Genomic DNA, 22,720 nt, shown 5'->3' with positions numbered 1-22,720 from the left:
TTTTGGGGGCATCAGGGACCTCCCTGGCCAACAACTCACTGGAAGGTATCCCACCCCTGGCACTGAAAATTTTCTAGCAACAATCTATAGCTCCTGAGTGTTCCATTGCCTAAAAAAGTAGGATTCCATATGATTTATTTATATCCTCTTAGATTTTGATTAGCCCTCCCTCCACCTTTCCTTTACTCAATCTCTTCCCCTGGCCTCACTTAGAGCTTTTTCACCCCACTAATCTACTCTTCTAAACACACACACACACACACACACACACACACACACACACACAAAATGCCATCCTATTAAGTACCTTCCTCTCTTCCTTTCTCTTCCCTTTATATTTCTTTTCTAGTTTCCTGGTTTTGCTACTGAGTTTTCTTCCTACTCACCTGGAAGTCTGATCACCTGTAGCTAGGACCCACATATGAGAGAGAACATGCAATGCTTGGCTTTCTGAGCCTGGGTTTCCTCACTTTGTATAATCCTTTACAGATCTATCCATATTTCTGCAAATTTCATAACTTTAATTTTCTTTACCACTGAGTAGAATTCCATTGTATAAATATGCTATATCTACATTATCCACTCATCAGTTGATAGACATCTAGGCTGATTCCATTTCCCAGCTGTTGTGAACTGAGCAGCAATAAACATGGTTGAGCATGTATTTCTAAGGTAATGAGATGAGCCTTAGGATATATGCCTAGGAGTGCTATAGCTGGGTCATATGGTAGATCTATTTTTAGCTGTCTTATGAATCTCCACACTGATTTCCACAATGGCTGGACCAGATTGCATTCCCACCAACAGTTTAGAAGGGTTCCTCTTTTTCCACATTCCTGCCAGCATTTATGGTCGTTTGTTTTCATGATGGTAGCCAATCTGACAAGTGTGAGTTGGAATCTCAATGTAGTTTTAATCTGCATTTCCCTGATCACTAGGGATGTAGAACGTATTTTAGATACTTATATGCCATCCTTATTTATTCTTTTGAGGACTCTCTATTTAGTTCCATAGCCCATTTTTAATTGGGTGATTTGATTTCTTATTATTTAATTTTTTTGAGTTCTTTGCATATCCTAGATATTAATCCTCTATCAGATGTGTAGCTGGCAAAGGTTTTTTCCCATTAGTAGTTTGTCTCTTTGCTTTATTCACAGTGTCCTTTTGCCATACAAAATCTTTGTAATTTCATGAGGCCCCAGTGGTTAATCTGTGGTTTGCATGAACAGTTGGGGTTATATTCAGAAAGTCTTTGTGAAGACCAATATGTTGAAGGGTTTCCCCTACTTTTTCCTCTAGCAGTTTCAGAGTTTTGGGTCTGATGTTAAGGTCTTTAATCAATTTGGGCTTAATTCTTATGCATGGAGAGAGAGAAGAATTTATTTTCATCCTTCTACAGATAAATATCCAGTTTTCCCAACACCATTTGCTGAAGAGGCTGTTTTCACTTCAATGAGTAGTTTTGGCATTTTTATTTAATATGGCTATAGCTACTTGGGCTTACATCTGGGTCCTCTATTCTGTTCCATTGATCTACATGTCTGCTTTTGTGCCAGTACCATGCTGTTTTTGTTACTATGGCTCTGTAGTATAGGTTAAAATCAGGTATGGTGATACCACCAGCCTTATTTTTGTTGCTCAGTATTATTTTAGATATTCGAGGTTTTTTTGTGATTCCAAATGAATTTTTGGATTTTTTTTCTATTTCCATGAATAATGCCATGGGAATTTTTATGGGGATTGCATTGAATGTGTAGATGGCTTTTGGTAAGATTGCCATTTTCACAATATTGATTTTTCCAATCCTGGATCAAGGAATGTTTTTCCATTTCCTGGTGTCTTCTGTGATTTCTCACTTGAGTGTTTTAAATTTTTCACTGTAGAGATCCTATACTTCCTTGGTTAGGTTTATTTCAAGGTATTTTATTTTCTTTGATGCAATTGTGAATGGGAGTGATTCTCTGATTTCATCCTCTGTGTGTTTGTTGTTAGCATATAGGAAGGCTACTGATTTCTGTGTATTTATTTTTATCCTGCTACATGGCTGTAGGTGTTTATCAGCTCTAACAGTTTGCTGGTAGAGTCTTTAGGGTCCTTTATGTATAAAATCATGTCATCTGCAAATAATAATAAATTGATCTCTTCCTTTCCAATTTGTATCCCTTTTATGTGCATCTCTTGCCTTATTGCTATAGCTTAGACTTCCAGTACTATATTAAATAAAAGTGGGGACAGTGGACACCCTTGTCTTGTTCCTGATTTTAGTGGAAAAGCTTCCAGTTTTTCGTCATTTAGTAACATGTTGGCTGTACGTTTGTCATAAATAGCCTTTATTGTATTGAGATATGTTCCTTCTATTCCCAGTCTCTGTAGGACTTTTTTCATGAAGAGATGTTGGATTTTGTCAAATGCTTTTTCTGCATCTAATGATATGATCATGTGATTTTTGTCTTTCAGTCCATTTATATAATGTATTACATTTATCGATTTGCATATGTTGAACCATCCCTGCAACTCTGGGATAAAGCTAACTTGGTCTGGGTGAATGATCTTTCTGATATATTCTTGTATTCTGTTTGCCAATATTTTGCTGAGAATTTTTGATTCTATGTTCATGAGGGAGATCGGTCTGTAATTTTCTTTTTTGTTCTATCTTTGCCTAGTTTTGGTATCGGGGTGATGCTGGCTTCAGACAATTAGATTTTTAGTTCAGTGTTATTTCATTTTTAGGACATGAAATACTTTAAAAATAGACAGTGGCAATGAGATGCTTAATTATTCATAAAGATGACTTCATAGGCTTTTCTTATGAAAGAAAGTAATATGTGTTTCATAACATATATGTGTGTGTTTATAAATGTGTATATGTGTGTGTGTGTGTATATTTATACACATACACATATCGTCATGATTTTTTCTAAAATTCCCTGAAGACCACTTCTGATGGGGAGATGCAAATTCAGCATGGTTTTAGGCAAAGGCCATGGAAGTCTATGTTGGAATTTGAGGAAAGATAAGAGGAAGACTTTCAAAAAAATGTGTGAGAGATAAAAAAAAAATTTGAGATTGCTTGAGAGATGGGAGAGTGTTTAAGGCACTTTCCTGCAAAGCCTAACAAAACCAGTTCAATTCCCAGTGCCTAACTAATCAAGATACAGAAAGTGGCTCATGGGTCTGCAGGTTGTTTGCAATATCTGGAGGTTTTGACACACCCATTCTCTCTCTCTCTCTGCTTGTAGATAAAAAATATATTTTTTTTAATTTTGTTTACTTATTTGTAAGCAAAGAGAGAGAGAATGAGAGTAAGTGTGTCGGTACCTCTCGCTGCTGTAAACATACTCCAGATGCATATGCCATCTTGTCAATCTGGCTTACATGTTTACTGGGGCTTCAAACCTTGGTCCTTTGTCTACATAGGCAAGCACTTTAACCATTAAGCCATCTCCCCAGCCCCTATGTTACTTTATTTATTTATTTGCTTGGAAAGAGAGAGTATGTGCATGTGTGCAAGCAAATGCTATTGGGTGTGCCGGGGCCTCCAGCCACTGCAAATGAATTTCAATTGCATGCACTACTTTGTACATTGAACTTAGTGTGAGTACTGAGGAATCAAACCTGGTCATTAGACATTGCTGTCAAGTACATTAACCACTGATCCATCTCTCCAGCCCACTCCAGACATTTCTTATGGGTGTTGTTCAGTGCCCATCTTGACGTTTTATTCATTGTCTGATTCTTGGTATTTCTTCTGTGACTATTCCATGCTGTGTGCCTACTAAACTCCCACATTCAAAACTGAAATTATGACTATTATAGATCATTGTTATGACAAATATATATTTATAAGAAGGGATATCATGGACTGAAGAGATGGTTCAGCAGTTATGGTGCTTCCCAATGAACACTAAGGACCCAGTTTCAATTCCCCAGTACCCACATAAAGCCAAATGTACATGGTAGTGCCTGGAGGCCCTGACACACCTATCCTCTCTCTCTCTGTCTGACTCTTCCTCTCTCACACTTTCTCTCAAATGAACAAATAATTTTTTTAGGTGTACTGAAAGATCTTTATTGCCCACCAGCCACCAACATTCTCCAAGCCACACCCAGGGACTTCTGGGTCTCTCTAACCTACTCAAAGGACCCATGAGATAGAGCCACAGTTCAGCTGTCTCCTTGCAGGAGATCAATTGCTTCTATGGTGTACAATGGCTACTCATGGGACCAAGCAGCATTCTTGTGGAGGAGGATAGGAGAGGGCACCTCTTGGCATTCATTATGTAAGGTTTCCCCTGAAGAGTAAAGTGGGGCCGGAGGGGCTCCCTAAGTGGGGATGGCACCAGTGGCAAGGAGCACCACGAGGAGGAGGATGATAAAAACAATCACACAGATGAGGACAATCATCTTCACATTCTTCCACCAGAACTTCCGGGCCACCTTTTGCGATGTCTTGAAGTGCTCAGATGTAGCTTCCAGATCTTCTGTCTTGTTGCGGAGATGGTCCAAGCTCTCCTCACGAGCCAGAATCCGCTCCACATTCTGGGTCATAATATTCTTGACGCCCTCCACCTCACTCTGCAGATTTCACATGTGGTCATTTCCTGCGCTTCCCTGGGCGGCCCTCACTACACTTCCTGCTTGCTCCCACTCACAGCCGGCCTCTAGCCCCTCCCCTTTTTCTTTATGCTTTTTTGAGATAGGCTTTCACTCTAGTCTAGGTGGACTTGGAGTTCACTCTGTAGTCTAAGGGTGGCCTCGAACTCACAGTGATCCTCCTACCTCTGCCTCCCGAGTGCTGGGATTAAAGGCGTGTGCCACCACACCTGGCTAAATAAATGTTTTTTAAAGAGAAGGCATGTCATAATTGTTGCTTTCTCACCCCTATCTCTTCCTTTCATCTCTCCCTGTCTCATGTCTTATACACACAAGTAAGAGACAATGAAAAAGAGCACCACAATCAATAAGTCACTACTTTTGATTTGAACAGCAACTCAAGACGGCTACCATACAAGCTACAGTCATGGATGTGAGTTGGTCTTTTTAATTTTTTAAAAATATTTTACTTCATTTTTGTTTTTGTATTTGAGAGACATTTGAGGTGACATTTTTAGCCTTGGTTGGTGGAAGCTAGGGGTCTGATGGTACATTAAAAATGGATTTACATAGTAGCATAGGATGTTAGGTCATGCACAGAGACTGGCAATAAGTGGCTATTTAGGAAACAAAGATAACACAAGATCACTTGGCACTGGACCCGCAACATTCCAACTCCCCATGACCACTGACAGTCAGCCAGACATAGAATATTTATCAGAGATGTGGCTTTCTTTTCTGTAAAATTCAGTAAATACCATAAAACCACCAAGTCATGCAACAGGATCTTGTTGGCTATTCAGCATGATTGTCATGAAAAGAAATCCTTTGTCCAAGTTCCAAGCAGAGGTGAGTGTCATGAGAGAGAACACTATTCCCTGGGCCACTCTGGGAAAGCAGAGTTACCCTGGCCCTTGGTTATCCTGTAGGCGGCTGTGTCAACCTCGACTGAATGCTCCTGACAGTGAAACTGAGGATTCATGGTCTCGCTCCATCTCACCACATTGCCAGCCTCCAACCAATGGCTTAGGACATTTATGTCCCTTTCTGTGCAGAAATAAGGCTGTTGGGTGGGCTGGGGAGATGGCTCAGTGGATAAAGTGTTTGCCACATAAGCATGAGGACCTGAGTTCAGATCCCCAACACCCAGGTAAAAACTAGGGGTGCTGGCTTGTACCCATAATCCTAGCAGATGAGGTGGAGGCAGGAGGTTTGCTGCTGGTTAGATAATCTAGTTGAATTGGTGAGTTTCATGTCTCAGTGAAATAGTTTGTCTCAAAAAAAGATAAAGTGCAGAGCAATTGAAGAAGGAGCCTGGCATTGTCCTCTGGCTACACACGTGTGTGCACAAAAAGTGTAAAACTACACATAAATATGTATCCCCTTTCACATAAACCACACACACACAAACAAACCTTCCCCCTAAAAACTGAGTGTTATACACCCATGTTACCTCAGTGGTAGGCTGAGGTGGGAGAGTCAAGAGTTCAAGGCAAGTCTAGACTATATAGAGATCCTGTCTCAAAATACAAGAGCAAACAGGAGAGGGGAGGGAGAAATAAAGGAGGGGAAGGAAAGTGGTGCTGTGGCCAATGACACAGGGTTCATGTTCTAGAAGTGGGACTGCAATGCATAGACAAAGAAACTCACAACACCCATTAGACATGCAGAAGAGGGCGAACCGATGGGCTCTCTGTCACAACTGGGATGAGAGGCACTGAATCTTAGCCTACCATGTTTTTAATCTTAGGTTTATGCATATATCACAAATAGCTTATGGATGCATCATGAATAATGACTTTGACATAATACAAATTGTCTTGAGAATACTTGACTTTTTGACATGTGGTTAAAAGATAACAGGTCTGTTTTCTAGGAAGATATCTGGCTATCGTAAACAGAGCATGGGAGACTGTGGTTAGGATTTCACTTATATTTTGTATAATTTGAGTAGGAGCAGCTGCATTCCTCAAACTGCATTGGCACACACATTTACATTTATACAATTATGTTGTCAGTAACATGGAGAGAAGACAGTGGTCTCCAACAAAGAGGGAAGGAAGGAAGGGAGAAAAATAGGGGAAAGAGGAGGAAAAGAAAGGCAGGCAGGAAAAAAGAGGGGAAAGGAAAGAGAATAATGGGAAGAAGAAATGAAGGAAGGGAGAAGAAGAGGGGAAAGGATGAAGAATGGAATGAAGGAAAAAGAGGTGAGAAGGAAGGAGACTAGGAAGATGGAAGGAAAGAAAGAAAGAAGAAAGTATGAAAAGAAAGGAAGGAAAGGAGAAAAAAGAGGGGGAAGGGAGGAGAAGAATAGAAGAAAAGGAAAAAGAGTGGGAAAGAAAGGAGAAGAATGGAAATAAGGTAGAAAGGAAGGAGGGAGAGAAGGAGGGAAGGAAGGGATGAAACAAAAAGGGAAAACAATGGAAGAAAGGAAGGAAGGAAGGAAGGAGGGAAGGAAGGAAGGAAGGAAGGAAGGAAGGAAGGAAGGAAGGAAAGGAGAAAAAAGATGAGGAAGGGTAGAATGGTAGGAAGGAAAGAAAGAAGGAAGATATGATGGTTTGATTCATATGTCCCCCATAGACCTAAGTGTTCTAAATGCTAGGTTCCCAGCTGATGGAGATTTGGGAACTAACACCTCTTAGATGCAGTGTATTGCTGGGCTTATGTGTATTATAGCCAGTTTCCCTTTGCCAGTGTTTGGTGCACTCTCTTGTTCCAGTTGTCCACCTGATTTGGCAAGGAAGTGATATCCACTCTCTGCTCATGCTATCCTTTCACCCTATCATCGTGGAGCTTCCTCTTGAGCCTGTAAGCCAAAATAATTTTTTTTTCCTCCTCAAACTGCTCTTTGATGGGTGATTTCTGCCAGCAATGCAAACCTGACTGAAACAGAAGGGCAAGCAAGGAAAGCAGGTCAGGGCCTCAGAACACAGGCCTGAGTGCAGCCAATCCATGTGGGAGTGTTGTCAGTCACACACAGTGGGCTTGTGAGATCTTCTGGCCCAGAGTCACCCTGTCCCAGGAGGCCTCCTCAGACTCTAGGAGTCTCTATATCTGCTCTCTGAGTAACGGGGTGCACAAGGTCTGTGAGCTACAAAGCCCCTGCTCCAATACAGCTGCATTCCAGGTAGCAGGAACCCCTGCATCTGCTCTCTGGGTGGGTGGTCGGGGGGCACACAAACTCCATGAGCTACAGTGTTTCTGCTCCAAAGTACCAAAGTACTGCACCCTATTCCTTATGAAAGCACCCTCCCCTCCTGCAGAGTGGATGGCTCCAGCCTCCCCCATGCCACTAGCAGATGGAATGGCCTGTGACTGTGACATCACAGTGCTGTGGCTCAACCAAAGATAGCGGGGGAAATGTGTGGGGGTAGCAGCACAGTTCATTTTCCTGAGCCTCTATCCAGCAGGATGGCGAGCAGGCAGGTAGCCTTGGCTGTCCACGTGAGTGAAGCCACTCAGCAGCGGGTAGGAGGGCCCAAGGGGCAGTGCTGTGAGGACACCAGGTGACAGGCCCTGCTGAGGCCAACACCCAGCTCCAGCATCACCCAAGATTGTCAGCATCTCTCAGTATTTTCTTCATTGTCCTGTGGATGGGAGGAGAAGGTATAAAAACCTACACTGTTAGGTACTAAATGCTAGAAGGAAAAAGCAGGAAGGACAGTAGATGAAGTCTTAGCTTTGCCAGCCTCTGGCCATAACTCAGAATACTAAATGCTTTTAGGATGTGACAAATGGATATAGAGCATTACTAAGTGTTATTAACAAAATTGGAAGTGTCCTGAGTTTAATAAACTGACTCTAATTTGAGAATAGTTGTCTGTCTAAGGTTCTCATGGTGATAGGCAGGTAGAGACTTTTAGAGACGTCATTAGACCTGTGAAGAGATGAGGGGTTGGGAGGGGCAGGCTGGTGTGGGGAAAATCCTGACACTTCAGGAATGGAAGAATAGTTTAGTTACTGAATGGAAAGGAAGAACAGGGAATTACAGGCACAGAGGTGCCTAGTCTCTTGTTTGAATGATGTTTAGATTGGTTGGTTAATGTGGTAGTTAGGGTGTCTATAGGAATTTAGAAGATGAGGACACTAAGGAGACAAGTAATGTGATTCAAGTATCTTGTATGTGAATGAGCACATGATGCCATGTGGAGGTCTGAGGACAACTTCGACTTTGCTTTGCACAAGGTCTTCTGAGTCATCCCAAGGTCATTGCCATCTGAAAAGAGAAGGTTCTCCACCAAAAGTGAGAGTAGCATTAATATATGGTTATGAACTTTAAGAGAAGCGATTACTGGGCAGTTTGATAAGCATAGTATAAACATTTAGCCAGACAGCAGCAGATGTTATACCCCTAGGGCTCATGGCTACCCCTATTGTAGGTTTTCAGTATCAGAGATGTATTCCCTCCCATGGAGCAGGCCTCCAGTCCAATTAAAGGGCAATTGGTATCCACCATGACAGACATGCCACCATTTTACCCGTTGGCTAATTTGGCCTAGTTGGGCAAACATAAGGCATGCAGTGTCCACTGCTGAGTATCTTCACTGGTGATTTCTCTCTCTCTCATTGAAGTGCATGCAGAATGGCTTCTTCCAGCTTTGTGTCAGCTGGTCTACATGGAGGAGTTTATCAGTTCAGCTCCAGCAGGATTTCTCAGTGGCCGTGCAGCCCAAGTATGTGGAGTCTTTGGCAATAGGGTCTTACCATATATTCCTGGTGGGAAACCAGGGGCCTTGGGAATGGCCTGTAATCTTTTGGAGACATCAGGGACCTCCCTGGCCAAAAACTTACTGGAAGGTATCCCATACCTGGATTTGAAAAATTTCTAGTAACAATCTATGGCTGTTCCATTGTCCAAAACAGTAGGTTTCCATATGATTTATTTATATCCTTTTAGATTTTGATTAGCCCTCCCTCTTCCTTCCATTACTCATTCTCTTCCCCTGACCTCACTTTGGGCCTTTTCAACCCCATTAATCTATTCTTTGACTTACATATATACAATACCATCCTATTAAGTACTCCCCTTCCTTTCTTTCTATTCCCTTTATATCTCCTTTCTTCCTTACTGGCCTCTGCTACTGAGATTTTTTCCTACTCACACAGAAGTCCAATCATCTATAGCTAGGATCCACATATGAGAGAGAACATTCGACATATAGCTTTCTGGGCCTGGGTTACCTCACAATATAATCCTCTCCAGGTCCATTGATTTTCCAGAGAATTTCATAACTTCATTTTTCTTTATCAGTGAGTAGAATGCCATTGTGTAAATTTGCCATATCTTCATTATCCACTCATCAGTTGAGAGATATCTAGGCTGCTTCTATTTCCCAGCTATTGTGAATAGAGTGGCAAAAAACATGGTTGAGCAAGTATCTGTAAGGAAATGAGATGAGTCCTTAGGATATATACCTAGCAGTGCCATAGCTAGGTCATAGGATCTATTTTTAGCTGTCTTAGGAACATCCACACTGATTTCCACAATGGCTGAAACAGATTGCATCCCCAACAATGTAGAAGGGTTCCTCTTTTTCTGCATCCTTGTCAGCATTTATAGTTATTTGTTTACATGATGGTAACCAATCTGACAGGAGTGAGATGGAATCTCAATGTAGTTTTAATCTGCATTTCCCTGATGACTAGGGATATAGAACATTTTTTAGATGTTTATACGTCATCTGTATTTCTTCTTTAGAGAACTCTTTATTTATTTCCACAGCCAATTTTTTATTGGGTGATTTGATTTCTTATTATTTAATTTTTTGAGTTCTTTGCATATCCTAGATATTAATCCTCTATCAGATGGGTAGCTAGCAAAGGTTTTTTCCCATTAGTAGGTTGTCTCTTTGCTTTATTCACAGTGTCCTTTTGCCATACAAAATCTTTGTAATTTCATGAGGTCCCAGTGGTCAATCTGTGGTTTTATTGCATGAGCAATTGGGGTTATATTCAGAAAGTCTTTGCGAAGACCAATATGTTGAAGGGTTTCCCCTACTTTTTCCTCTAGCAGCTTCAGAGTTTCGGGTCTGATGTTAAGGTCTTTAATCCATTTGGGCTTAATTCTTGTGCATGGAGAGAGAGAAGAATCTATTTTCATCCTTCTACAGATAAATATCCAGTTTTCCCAGCACCATTTGCTGAAGAGGCTGTCTTCTCTTCAATGAGTATTTTTGCCATTTTTATTGAATATCAGGTGGCTATAACTACCTTGACTTAAATCTGGGTCCACTATTCTGTTCCATTGATCTACCTATTTGTTTTTGTGCCAGTACTGTGTGGTTTTTGTTACTATGGCTCTGTAGAGTAGGTTAAAATCAGGTTTGGTGATATCACCAGCCTTATTTTTGTTGCTGTATATTGTTTTGGATATTTGAGATATTTTGGGCTTCCAAATGATTTTTTCATTTGTTTTTTTTTTTTCTATTTCTGTGAAGACTGCCATTCAAATTTTGATGGGGATTGCATTGAATGTGTTGATTGCTTTTGGCAACATTGCCATTTCCACAATATTGATTCTTCTGTTCAAAGAACAAGGGATGTCTTTCCATTTTCTAGTGTCTTCTGTGATTTCTTGCTTGAGTGTTTTAAAGTTTCCATTGTAGAGATCCTTTATCTCTTTAGTTAGGTTTAGTCCAAGGTACTTTTTTTTTCCTTTTGATGAAATTATGAATGGAAGTGCTTGTCTGATTTCACCCTTTGTTTGTATGTTGTTAGCATATAGGAAGGCTACTGATTTCTGTGTGTTTATTTTATATCCTGCTACATGGATATAGGAGTTTATCAGCTCTAATAGTTTGCTGGTAGAGTCTTTAGGGTCCTTTATATATAGAATCATGTCATCTGCAAATAATGATAACATGATCGCTTCTTTTCCCATTTGTAACCCTTTTATGTGTGTCTCTTGTCTTATTGCTCTGTCTAAGACATCCAGTATTATATTAAATAAAAGTGGGGACAGTGGACACCTTTGACTTGTTCCTGATTTTAGTGGAAAAGCTTTCATTTTTCCCCATTTAGTAATATGTTGGCTGTAGGCTTGTCATAAATAGCGCTTATTATATTGAGATATTTTCCTTCTATTCCCACTCTCTGTAGGACTTTTATCATGAAGGGATGTTGGATTTTGTCAAATGCTTCTTCTGCATCTAATGAGATGATCATGCAATTTTTGTCCTTCAGTCCATTTATGTAATATATTACATTTATCTCTTTTCTAGCTTACTGGCCTTTGCTACTGAGTTTTCTTTCTACTCACGCAGAATTCCAGTCATCTGTAGGTAGGATCCACATATAAGAGAGACCATGTGATGTTTGGTTTTCAGGGCCTGGGTTACCTTGCTTTGTATAATCCTTTCCAGATCCATCCATTTTCCTATAAATTTCATAACTTCTTTTTTCTTTACCGCTGAGTAGAACTCCATTGTATAAATGTGCCATATCTTCATTATCCACTTATCAGTTGAGGGACATCTAGGTTGGTTCCATTTCCCAGCTATTGTGAATTGAGCAGCAATAAACATGGTTGAGCAAGTATCTCTAAGGTAATGAAATGAGTCCTTAGGTTATCTGCCTAGGAGTGCTATAGCTGGGTCATATGGTAGATCTATTTTTAGCTGTCTTAGGAACCTCCACACTGATTTCCACAATGGCTTGACCAGATTGCATTCCCACCAACAGTGTAGAAGGATTCCTCTTTTTCCACTTCCTTACCAGCACTCATGGTCATTTGTTTTCATGATGGTAGCCAATCTGACAGGACTGAGATGGAATCTCAATATAGTTTTAATCTGCATTTCCCTGATCACTAGGGATATAGAACATTTTTTAGATGCTTATATGCCATCCATATTTCTTCTTTTGTGGACTCTCCATTTAGTTCCATAGCCCATGTTTTAATTGGCTTGTTTAACTGCTTATTATTTAACTTTTTGAGTTCTTTGTATATCCTAGATATTAATCCTCTATCCGATGTATAGCTGGCAAAGATTTTTTCCCATTCTGTAGGTTGCCTTTTTGCTTTATGGACAGTGTCCTTTGCTGTACAAAATCTTTGTAATTTCATGAGGTCTCAGCAATCAATGTGTGGTTTTATTGCCTGAACAACTGGGGTTATACTCAGCAAGTCTTTGCCAAGAGCAATTTGTTGAAGGGTTCCCCTACCTTTTCCTCCAGCAGTTTTAGGGTTTCAGGTCTGATGTTAAGGTCTTTAATCCATTTGGACTTAATTCTCTTTTTTCTTTTTCTTTTTTTGAGGTAGGGTCTCACTCTAGCTCAGGCTGACCTGGAAATCACTCTGTAGTCTCAGGGTGGCCTCAAACTCACAGCAATCCTCCTACCTCTGCCTCCTGAGTGCTGGGATTAAAGGCGTGCACCACCACACCCTGCATGGATTTAATTCTTGTGCATGGAGAGAGAAAAGAATCTATTATCATCCTTTTATATATATATATCCAGTTTCCCCAGCACCATTTGTTGAAGAAGCTGTCTTTTCTCCAATGAGTATTTTTTGGCATTTTTGTCAAGTAACAGGTGGATATAGCTACCCAGACTGGGTATATATCTGGGTCTTCAAATCTGTTCCATTGATTTACATGTCTGCTTTTGTGCCAGCATCATGCTGTTTTTGTTACTATGGCTCTGCATCATAGGTTAAAGTCAGGTATGGTGATATCAACAGCCTTATTTTTGTTGCTCAGTATTGCTTTAGCTATTCGAGTTTTTTTGTGATTCTAAATGAATTTTTGGATTTTTTTCTATTTCTGTGAAGAATCCTTTTGGAATTATGATGGGGATTGCATTAAATTTGTAGATTGCTTTTGGTAAGATTGCCATTTTCACAATATTGATTCTACTGATTCAAGAACAAGGGATGACTTTGTATTTCCTAGTGTCTTCTGCAATTTCTTGCTTGAGTGTTTTAAAGTTTTCATTGTAGGGCTGGCGGGATGGCTTAGCAGTTAAGCGCTTGCCTGTGAAGCCTAAGAACCCTGGTTCAAGGCTGGATTCCCCAGGACCCACGTTAGCCAGATGCACAAGGGGGTGTATACATTTGCAGTTTGTTTGCAGTGGCTGGAGGCCCTGGCATGCCCACTCTCTTTCTTTCTCTGCCTCTTTCTCTCTCTCTCTCTCTCTCTGTCACTCTGAAATAAATAAATAAAAATGACCAAAAAAAGAAAGTTTTCATTGTAGAGATCATTCACTTCCTTGGTTAGGTTTATTCCAAGGTACTTTTTTTGATGCAATTGTGAATGGGAGTGATTCTCTGATTTCATCCTCTGTGTGTTTGTTGTTAGCAAATAGGAAGGATGATGATTTCTGTGTATTTATTTTGTATCCTGCTACATGGCTATAGGTTTTGATCAGCTCTAACAGTTTGCTGGTAGAGTCTTTATGGTCCTTTATGTATAGAATCATGTCACCTGCAAATAATAACTTGATTTCTTCTTTTCCAATTTGTTACCCTTTATGTGTATCTCTTGTCTTATTGCTATGGCTAACACTTCTAGTATTATATTAAATAAAAGTGGGGACAGTGGACACCTTTGACTTGCTCCTGATTTTAGTGGAAAAGCTTCCATTTTTCCCACATTTAGTATTTTGTTGGCTGTAGGCTTGTCATAAATAACCTTTATTATGTCGAGATATGTTCCTTCTATTCCCACTCTCTGTAGGACTTTTACCATGAAGGGACATTGGGTTTTGTCAAATGTTTTCTCTGTTTCTAATGAGATGATCACGTGATTTTTGTCTTTCAGTCAATTATTGATTTGCATATGTTTAAACATCCCTGCATCTCTGGGATAAAGCCTACTTGGACGGGGTGAATGATCTTTCTGATATATTCCTGTATTCTGTTTGTCAATATTTTGTTGAGAATTTTTGCATCTCTGTTCATGAGGGAGATTGATTTGTAATTTTCTTTTTCTTTTTCTTTTTGTTCTATCTTTGCCTGGTTTTCGTAGCGGAGTGATGCTAGCTACCTAGAAGGACTTTGGTAGGACTCCTTCTTTTTCTATTGTATGGAAAAGCTTAAGCATTGGTATTAATTCATTCCAGAAGGTCTGGGAAGATTCACCAGTGAATCCATCTGGGCCTAGACATTTTTTAGTTGGGATATTTTGATAGCTGCTTGGATCTCTATACTTGTTATAGGTATATTTAAGTGATCAATCTTGATTTAATTTAGGTAGGTCATATAAATCAAGGAACTCATCTATTTCTTTCATATTTTCAAACTTAGTGGAGTATATGTTCTTATAGTATGTCCCTATGATTTTTTTAAATTTCTCTGGTATCTGTTGTGATGCTGTATTTTTCATCTCTAATTTTATTAATTTGTGTCTCTTCTCTCTTCCTTTTCATCAGATTTGTTAAGGGTTTGTCAATCTTGTTTATCCTTTCAAGGAACCGACTCTTTGTTTGATTGATTCTTTGGGTTATTTTTTTTGGTTTTTATTTCATTAATTTCTGCCCCAATCTTTATTATTTCTTCCCATCTACTGATTTTTGGTTTGCCTTGTTCTTCTTTTTCATGGCTTTAAGGTGAAGCATTAGGTTGTTTACTTGAGACTTTTATAATTTCTTAATATAGGCACTTAAAGCTACAATTTCCCTCTTAGGAGTATCTTCATTGTCTCCCAAAGGTTTTGGTATGGTTGTTCTCATTATCATTGGACTCTATGAATTTCTTGTTTTCCTTCTTGATTTCATCATTGACCCATTCATCATTTGGTAGTGCATTGTTTAGTTTCCATGATTTTGTGTATGCTCTATAGCTTTTCTTGCTATTGATTTGTAGTTTGAGTCCATTGTGGTCAGACAGAATGCAAGGCATTACTTCAGTTTTCCTGTGTTTCTTAAGATTTGCTTTGTGTTCTTAATATATGGCCTATTTTAGAGAATTGTTCACCACAATTTATAAGTCCCAAGTTTTGCATTCTTTCCTATATTCAATGAAGAATAAATAAAGGCTGAATCAAGAAGGACAAATTATGAACTCTTAAGTTTATTTATGGGAGAAATCACAAATTATAGGATTTATTTAAGGGAGATCACAGTCTAGGAAAGGAGGCTAGAGCAGAATCATAGATATTTGGGAGGCAGGAAACACACACTCATGTGGAAAACACAACATTGTCTATGACATTAATTTAAGAGAAATTGATTGTTTTAGGTAAAGGCTATAGTAGAGCTGCAAGTACATGGAAGGAAGTTCATGAAGTTGATTTCAGAGAAATTGAAGCTTTTGAAGAGAGGTTAAAGTAAAGCTGCAAGTGCATGGAAAGTAGATCTAGAAGCTTACGTAGGGAAATTTAGAAGGAACACCCATTATGTCCACCCTGAGTTTCCACATGGAAGAAGATTAAAAGGACAAATGTTGGTGACTTAAGGAAGAATAGCAAAGAGAAAATATTCAGATGAGAAATGAATAGTGAAGAGTTTTACATCTTTGGCTACACCAAATTTAGAGTAATTACACAGGTAACAGGTCTAGAGTTAGAGAAAGCACCTCTGTGGTAAATCTAGAATGTAAGGAAAATAACACATTGTGCTTTTCTGTGACCTTCAGGTATGAGGAGACAGAAGAATTTCTGGAGCTCACTGGCCCGCCAACCTACTACTTGGTGAGTTGGTGAACTCAAATGAAAATAAAGACCTAGTCTGAAAAAGAGGTGGATTGTGGATAACTTACACAGCACTCCTAAAGCCAACCTGTGAATGAGCATAGTGTCAGTTCTTGAGTTAAATAATCACATGATTCCATTTGATTTCACTTCTGTTAAGTCATGAAGTTCTGAAAAAAATCATGAGCAATTTCAGAATGAGAATCAGGTTAACATTTTTGTTTTCATATCCAAAATCTTTTTCTAAAAAAATTAACACACTTTTGTTCAACAATAATGAATAATCCCAGAAATGAAATATCACTCACATATGAAGAAATACCAAACTAGGCTGGAGAGATGGCTTAGCGGTTAAGCAAAATGACCCAGGTTCAATTCCCCAAGACCCATGTAAGCCAAATGTACAAGGGGCACATGTGTCTAGTGTTTGTATGCAGTGGCTAGAGTACTTGACATTTCCATTCTCTCTCTCTCTCTCTCTCTCTCCTTGCAAAAAAATATTTTTTTTTCAAAAAAGGAAACACTATGTAGCCAAACAGGTAAATGAGTGGATACTAAGAAACACATGTAGCAAACAGGCTATGAAAAGGAAAAACATTGTAGGTATGTATTTCATGTCATAAAACAAAAAGTAGATTGAGTGATATCCATCACTCTTTGTAACATCACTCTTATGGCTCTATATATTTAAATGGAAAATAAGAAAGGGGAAAATTTTAAAGAGCTAATTGCTGAAAAGGAAAAGTTATAAAACGCAGGCAGAATAAATGCAAGGAAAGTAGAATTTGAAAGTAAAAACTAAATTAGTTTCAACACAATGGTAGAATTGAGAAATCTTACTCTAGTCTTTTACTATATGCAATTCACATGTTTAAAAATGTGCAAAAGATTCAGATATTCAACCAAATTTCTAACAAATATGTAATAGTTACTTTTTTTTTTCTCCAGTCCACAGAAGCTGCTTTTCAAGTTTCTCTTGGCCCTTCTCATTCACATTAGTATGGTATTTAGGTCTCCACAATACTTTGTTCTTGATTGTCCTGCACAGAATAGGGCAGCATTGGTAGCATCCTGACTTCTTACCAGGCACTACTCAGAGTCTCCCACAACAAGTTGTCACAACCACAAATGATGGTGGGCATTTCTACATGCCTCCAAGAGACAGAGATGATAACAAAATACTTTTTACATCAAGTGACCATGTCAAGTTTATCTTCTTACACACAAATGACCAAAAGAGATAGAGTAAATGGGGCATGTTAGATCAAGCTGGTAAACCTATGACATAGGACCCTGGGCTGTGAATATTCCTGCAGCTGTAAGGCTAGTCTAGCCAACACCATGAGTTACATGTCCACTTGGACTATAGAATAAGACCCTGCTTAAAACAGAGGCTGGGGAAATGAAATGCACTTGCTTGTAAAGCCTCTACTTAGGTTCAATTCTCCAGCACGCATGAATACCCGGGTGGAAACTGAAGCTCAACTTCAGCAGAAAGACAAGGAAGGGAGGCAAGGCCAGGCAAGGTGGAAGACTATCCCATGTAAGTGAAGACAAAGCCAGGAAGAAGGCAAGGGAAGAGGAATGCAGACCTAGAGGAAGACAAGACTAGGTGAAACATGAGGGATTAAGGTTAGGGAACAGCAGGGCCATGTAAGCAATGGCCATGCCTAGACAGGCCAAAGGAAGGCAGGGAGTAAAGCAAAACCAGGATAGGCAGTTTAAATAAAACAATAAGGATCAAATGCCTCTAACGTGGCAAGTACAATTGATCTGCCATTCATGCAAGATCATTACAAATCAGTAGTAATTTTGAGACTTGCATAGACCAATATTCCCCAAAGGAATCTCCTCAATACTCTCAGAGAAGTAATCTGCAACCCACAGAATTAACATCTACAAAGAACAACCATAAAAATGTAAGATAAATCCAAAAAAATGAAGTGATGGGAAAGGGAATATGGCATTCAGGAAAGAAAACCTATGACCACCAAACAATCAACTGATTGACCTCAAAACATGCCCTCAAAAATGCAAAATGCAACAAAAATGTTCACCCTTACTAATGATTATAGGAATTCAAATTTCATGCTACTGAAGCTGATTCTTCTGCAGACCACTGGAAGACTTACATGGCCAAGAACTGACAACAGAACCTGAAAAGATTGCACTTAATGGTCTTAGTTTTACAAAAATTACCACTGGTCTTTGTCTTTACAAGAACAGACTCAGGACTCAGGAATTGACCTCCACAACCATTCCAACTGGACATGCTCTGTGGCTGGAGACCTGCTCCACAGATACTTTGTGGATGCTGGATACACAGGGGAAGGTGCTAGAATACAGATTTCAAGGGTGGAGTGTGGCCTCACCAGCAGAAAGCACCATGTTAATCCAGATTACATACCTGTGAGAAGGAACTAAATTATCTTTAGGTCACATTCTCAAGTGTCATTGTCTTCTGCTAAGGAGTGAGGCTAGGCCTTGGACTATTTCAGTGTCCTTTTATAGGCAGCTGATCCCCACCCATATTGCCCAATGCCCCAGGAAACAAGTAGTGCTGAGGCTCCCTACCACTTGGGAACCACATGAGCTGCTGCTTCTGTTTCTGAAGACAGAAACCTCTGAAGTGTGGAGTGTGGGGTGCAGGGAGCCCCCTACTTTCTTCACTGTGTGCATATGATGTGTACCTTCCATCTCATGGAAGTACCCCTCATCCAACCCACTTTCTCTCCCAATCACTCCATCCACTTGCAGAGACAGCCTCTGAAATGTAAGGTGCAGAGGGCTTCACAGCTTTGAGTAGGAGTAGTAGCTCATGTCTTGGAAAGAAGGAAGTAATATCAGTCATTAGCCAGAAAGCAGATCACACCTTTAAACCCAGTAGTATGCAGGCTGAGGCAGGAGAATCACTGTTTGATCCCAACCTGGGTGACAGAGTGAGTTATAGGACAGCCTGGGCTACAGTGAAACCCTACCTTAAAAAAAAAAAGAGCTAAGATAACTCCACCATGTATTGAGATACAAAATCATCAGACAGGAAGTAAGAAGGCAAGGTCATGGGAAAACAATCTTATAGTAAAGACAACTGCCAGGTAAAGCAAGAGTGAGAACTGGCCAAGGCCAGGGACAACAGACAGGGATAAACAAAGCCAGACTAGGCAAGTAAGAAGGATGGACCAAGTCAGGCAAAAGGAAGGCAAAGGAGGGAGCAAAGGAACAGGCAAGGCCTGGCCCAGTAAGTGTGAAAACCATGCCAGGCCAGGACACAGGAAGGAAAGGAAAGGAAAGGAAAGGGGAGGGGAGGGGAGAAGAGGGGAGGGCAGGGGAGGGGAGAGGAGAGGAAAGGAAAGGGGAAAGGAGAGGAAAGGGGAAAGGAGAGGAGAGGAGAGGAAAGGAAAGGGGAAAGGAAAAGAAAAAGGAAAGGAAAAGGGAAAGGAAAAAGGAAAGGAAAGGAGAGACCAGGCAAGGTGGACAGCAAAGGATGTCAGGCAAGCTCCAGCGAGCAATGGCCACAAAGTATGGAGTGCAAGGCAAGGGTGAAAACAAGGTCACACTTGGACCTGAAAATGTGAGACCAGGACAGGTGAAATGCAACAAAAGGGGAGAAAGCAATGCTGGACATGGCAAGGGAAAAGATAAGGCCAAACAAGAACAGGCAAGGTGAAAGATAGGCAAGAAGCTAGACAAGGAAGGAGAAAATTAAAAAACAGACCAGAAAAGGCCAGGCCAAGGGGAAGGCAAGGGATTATCCAGGCCAGGACTGGGGGAACCAAGGCTAAGCCAAGCCAGAAGGAAGGTGAGGGCAGGTGGAAGGAGGCATGAGAAAGGCAGGAGGAAGGCACGGTCAGACAAGGGAGAAGGACGGGAAAGTGCAAAGATGAGGGGACAGGAGAACAGGCCAGACAAGAAAAGGAAGGGCAGAAGGCAAATCCATTCAGGAGAAGGCCAGGCCAGACAAGACCACACTTGAGGCAAAGCAGGGAAACAGAGGACCTGACACCATGTAATGAGGAAGGCCAAGAGAATGAAGTCCAGACAGAAGGCAGGCGTAAGGCAACATAGGCCTGAGGGAGAGTAAGAGAAGGCAGGCTAGGGCTGGGGAAGACAAGATGAGGCCAAGCAAGGGGAAGGCATGTCCAGGCAAGAAAGGGAGAAAAGCAAGGTCAGTCCAGGTGGAAAGCAAGGCCAGGTAGGCAAAAGGGAAGAAAAGCCAAGACAGGCCAGGCCAGGGGCCAATCAAGAGCAGGAGAAGGGTCTGGTTACACTAGGTCACCCAGGCAGTGGGAAAAAAAGGCCATGTTGGGAGCAGGGGGCAGGGGTGGTTGAAAAGCTAGGACAAACAAACACAGGGCTGGAGAGATGGCTTAGTAGTTAAGCATTTGCCTGTGAAGCCTAGGGACCCTGGTTTGAGGCTCGATTCCCCAGAACCCACGTTAGCCAGATGCACAAGGGGGTGCAGGTGTCTGGAGTCCCTTTGCAGTGGCTGGAGGCCCTGGTGCACCCATTCTCTCTCCCTCCCTCCCCCCCTCCCTCCCCCCCCTCTCTCTCTCTCTCTTTCTCTGTTTGTTGCTCTCAAATAAATAAATAAATAAATAAAATTTAAAAATGGGATTTTTCATGATTGTGTTTGTCTTCATCTTCCTCAGCTACCAATAATTTAGATAAATTGTAGGGTTTAGAAGGTATTAGTTTCTGTGATGCTGGTAATAGTTTTAAAATGTGTTAATGCTACCTCTTGAGTGCTTCTGGTTTTCAGAATTGGAATGGTAACAGGCCCAGTTTCATTACTAGTGATAATGTTATGATCAGGGATATAATTTTTCTTATTTATGTAAATGTCCCTGGCCTTGAATGTATAATGTGATTCAAATGGCTGGTAGAGAAGGATTGAGGTGGTTGCTTGTGTCTGAAAATACTCCCCTGCTACTTATGTGGGGATGGACTTTGATATTTTTATTAGAATTGTGATAATTACTAACTTGTGCATTTCAAGGCCTGCTAATATAACTAAAGCATGATAACTAAGATGGTGATTAGGGACCCTTAGATTACTGTTATTAAAGTAGACATTACTCAAAAATTTTCTGTGTACAGGAAGGATACAAACCAACAGTTTCAGTGGATGGGCCTGTCAGCTTAATTATCTGATTCCACTTATAGCAGCCTTTGTAGTATAGACATATTTAAGAATAGGTTCAAATCCTAACATTCTAGTAATAAAAAGGCTTAATCCTCTGTGGTTTCTTCTATCAGAGTAACTCTGAATTTATTGTTGAGGCAGACTCTCACTGTACCTCAGGCTGGCCTCAAACTCATGGTGACCAACCAGGTTAAACCTCCATAGGGCTGGTCCTAAAGGCATGTGCTTCTATGGCCTGATCAAAGTGACTCTTCTTTTTCAAACATATTTCTGCATATAAGGGGTATTATAAAATGTCACAATATGTAATAATACATATCATATTCAAAGAGTTAATGCTAGGGGTAGAAAAAATTTTCAAATATTTTATTCCTTAATTGATTATATTGGAACCTTGGGTATGATGCTTAAATTCATAAAAATAGAAATAACAAGATTAACGTTTTATTTATGAAATCTAAGATTAATCATTCTTGAATAAGGGAATTATAAAAGTACCTAAAAATATAGTAGTAGTTTGGACATTTATAAAGAATAATATTTACATGTTCATCAATAAAAATACTCTTTACAGGGGCTGGAGAGATGGCTTAGCGGTTAAGCGCTTGCCTGTGAAGCCTAAGGACCCCGGTTCGAGGCTTGGTTCCCCAGGTCCCACGTTAGCCAGATGCACAAGGGGGTGCACGCGTCTGGAGTTCATTTGCAGAGGCTGGAAGCCCTGGCGCGCCCATTCTCTCTCTCCCTCTATCTGCCTTTCTCTCTGTGTCTGTCACTCTCAAATAAAAAAAAAAATACTCTTTACAGGTCTGAAGTTTATTCTACATCAAAACCAGACACTACTTTAGATTTCCCTCAGATCAGGGAGGGCATGGTTGGTTTCTGTCAATGACATTATAGCTAAATGCCAGTTCATTAAAACCAGTCATGTTTATTCTCATGTATGAGTTAGTGAGGACAGATGCCTTTGGGATGCCCTAATCCAGCCTTGAGGTCATAAACCCTATTGCTGGAGTCTATAATGGGCTAGTGCTCTTATCATGGGGTTACTTGGTTTGATCAATTTTATTGGGTCAATTTATAACAGTAATAGGTCTGTTAAATTCATTCAGAGGAGTTTTTGTTCTCCTAAGCTACTTCAACCAAAATTATTAATTCTGTTTTTTATTGATTAGTCTATGAGGATAAAGTTTTGATAGGGAATTAAAAAGTTTTAGATCCAGAAGATATTCTCAACTATTAAATTATTCCAGACTCTTCACTGGCAGGTCAATTACACTGGTTGGAAGTAAGAGATAATTATCCTCCATTTAGTCATTCATACAAGTCCCCAATTAAAGGAAAAATGATTATGTTACCT

At 40.2% G+C, this 22,720-nt stretch overlaps 2 pseudogenes; one reads left to right on the top strand and one right to left on the bottom strand.

Annotated features, from left to right (window-relative positions):
• The window catches only part of LOC123457349, a 158,683-nt pseudogene that overhangs the window by 64,969 nt on the left and 70,994 nt on the right, over positions 1–22,720 (top strand).
• On the bottom strand, positions 4,324–5,575 carry LOC123457340 (annotated as a pseudogene).

The sequence above is a fragment of the Jaculus jaculus genome, unplaced genomic scaffold (genome assembly GCF_020740685.1).
Source record: "Jaculus jaculus isolate mJacJac1 unplaced genomic scaffold, mJacJac1.mat.Y.cur mat_scaffold_37_1_1805170_arrow_ctg1, whole genome shotgun sequence".
NCBI lineage: Eukaryota > Metazoa > Chordata > Mammalia > Rodentia > Dipodidae > Jaculus > Jaculus jaculus.
Note: the sequence above shows the minus strand (reverse complement) of the source record. Positions and strands in the feature narration are given on the sequence as shown.